Below are 3,035 nucleotides of genomic sequence, written 5' to 3' on the forward strand. Positions count from 1 at the left end.
TCACGAAGGCACTAGTGAAGTCAAGCATGTCAAGCCGAATGCCCTGACACATGAATATGAGTTATTTCGTATGTTACCAAGTGAATCTATTGGTGATATGAAAAAAACGTTTTACTCATATAGTTAACCATTTAGTTGTTTTGGATAAATTGTTTAACAAAGGAGAGCTTACTAACAAAGTTTTACGCTGTCTTGACAGGAGATGGCAACCAAAAGTAACAACTATTATGGAATGAAAGGATCTTGACTCCATGCCTTTGGTGACATTGTTCGGAAAACTTCAAGAGCACAAAATGGAGCTTGGACGCCTGACTATGCATGAAGAATCAGATCGCAAAAAGAAAAGTATATCTCTCAAGGAAACAACGTCTCAATCCATAGAAGAGAGAGAAGAAGATGAATCTGATTCAGATGTAGACGAAGAAACCTTGAGCCTTCTCGTACGCAAATTCGGGAAATTTCTAAATAAAGGAGGCTTCAAACATTTCTAGAAGAAAGAAGCACGAGAGTCGACTAGAAAAGGCAAGAGTAAAGTGCGCTTCACTTTCCATGAATGTGGTAAGCCAAGACATATCAGGTTCCAATGTCCTACTTACCTCAAGAAGGTTAATTCAGATAAGAGCACTCCTCGAGACTTCAAATTGAAGAAAGCTTACATAGTATGGGATGTACCAGAGGAGGACATGACATCCATCACCTCATATGAAGAGGAGACAACAAAGCTATGCTTAATGAGGAGAACAAATGATGCCTGGTGCTCAAATTCAAATGAGGCAAATAGCGAGGTATATTCTAACACCTCATCTACTTCATCTGATCATTCTCCTCCTTATGAGGACTTTATCCTGCTAAATGAACAAAAAATAGTTTAATTTCAAAAAGAATTAGATGAACTAAAATTGGAAAATGAAACATTAGATTTGATCTATTCTTGTAATTCATGCAATTGTTCTGATAATAATTTATGTCAACCAACTATCTGTGATTCTTGCGATGATTTGAAAAATGAAATTTGAGATTAAATGAAAAACTCGCAAAACTCACAGAGAGTCAAAACATGTTAGACACTATGCTTAGGAAAACCAAGAATTTTGGTGACCATACCGGGCTAGGATATATTCCTCCTATGCGTAGGAGAAGACCATATAGGAGACTTATTAATCGTCCCAATAAGAATTTTTTTAATAAAAAGGTTCCTACATGCTTTTAGTGTGGCACTCATGGCCACACTTCCTACTCTTGTTATATTAGAAAATATGGTATACCTAGTGGCGTGTATGTATGGATGAAAAAGGGAGATAACTCCCTAGTCACTAACAGAAAACAAAAACTAGCAAAACTCACAGAGAGTCAAAACATGTTAACACTATGCTTAGTAAAACCAGGAATGTTGGTGACCATACCGGGCTAGGATATATTCGCCCTATGCGTAGGAGAAGACCATATAGGAGACCTATTAATCGGCTAAATAAGAATTTTTTTAATAAAAAGGTTCCTACATGCTTTTATTGTGGCACTCATGGCCACACTTCCTACTCTTGTTATATTAGAAAATATGGTATACTTATTGGCGTGTATGTATGGATGGAAAAGGGAGATAACTCCCTAGTTACTAATAGAAAAGGACCCAACATAACCTGGATACCTAAAAAAGGCAAGTGATCTATGTTTTGCAGGAATGTCTTCGAGCACATAGACAATATTGGTATCTTGATAGTGGATGCTCGAGACATATGACGGGTGATATATCAAAATTCCTAGATCTATCCTTGCAATAAAAAAGGTTTGTCACTTATGGAGATAACAACAAAAGGAAGATACTTGGCACCAGAACAATTGGCAACTCAAATCAGGCCATGATCGAAAATGTGTTATATGTTGAAGGTCTGGAAAATAACCTCTTGAGTATCAGCCAACTATGCGATAAAGGTAACCGTGTATCTTTTGATTCTGAGTGTTGTATTATTCGTGACAATATATCTAATAAAGTTAAGTTTATCGGATATCGTATAAATAATATCTATATGATTAATATGGATGATGTCACTACTCTATTTTCAAAATGTTTTATATCTAAAGAGGATGACATTTGGCTTTGGCATAGGCGCGTCGCTCATATCCACATAAAGCATCTAGATAAATTGTCTAAAAATAATTTGGTTGATGGGCTGCCAAAACTTGATTTTAAAACTCAAGAAACTTGTGACACTTGTCAAAGATGTAAACAAGTTAAAAACTCTTTTGCTAAAAAGAATGTGATATCCATAACAAGACCTTTGGAACTTCTCCATATCGACTTGTTTGGACCATCACAGGTTATGAGTTTTGGTGGTAGCTTTTATGCTTTAGTGATCGTTGACAATTTCACTAGATTTACATGGACATTATTTCTCTCGTCCAAGAGCGATGCTTTTAAGTCTTTCAAAAACCTTGCCAAGCAAATCCAAAACCATTTTAATCATACGATAGTATATATTCGATCCAATCATGGTGAAATTTTCGGCCCCTCGTACCCCTCAACAAAATGGAGTTGTTGAGAGGAAGAATCGAGTCTTAGAGGAGTTTGCTAGAACCATGCTAAATGAAATCAAGGTTCCTAAATATTTTTTGGCTGATGCAGTGCAAACAACTTGCTATGTGATTAATCGTATACTCTTGAGGCCTACTTTTTTAAAAACTCCGTATGAACTTGTAAAAGGCCGTAGACCTAATATTTCTCATTTTCATGCTTTTGGGTGTAAATGCTTTATATTAAATAATGGAAAAAGAGCTTTAAGTAAATTTGATTCAAAAGTTGATGATGGTATATTTTTGGGGTATTGATTGCATAGTAAAGCTTACCGAGTCTTTAATAAATATTCAATGCAAGTAGAAGAGTCTGTGCATGTCCATTTTGACGAATCTTCTCCAAAATAGAAGTGGAAGGTATTTCATGATGATGTTGTAGGTGCATTGGAAGAAGCATACTCGAAGGACATGGACCAGGACAAAGAAGAAGCAGAAGCAGAGCAAACTATTCAAGATGAGCATCAGGA

Source organism: Lupinus angustifolius, chromosome LG03, assembly GCF_001865875.1.
Source record: "Lupinus angustifolius cultivar Tanjil chromosome LG03, LupAngTanjil_v1.0, whole genome shotgun sequence".
Taxonomy (NCBI): domain Eukaryota; kingdom Viridiplantae; phylum Streptophyta; class Magnoliopsida; order Fabales; family Fabaceae; genus Lupinus; species Lupinus angustifolius.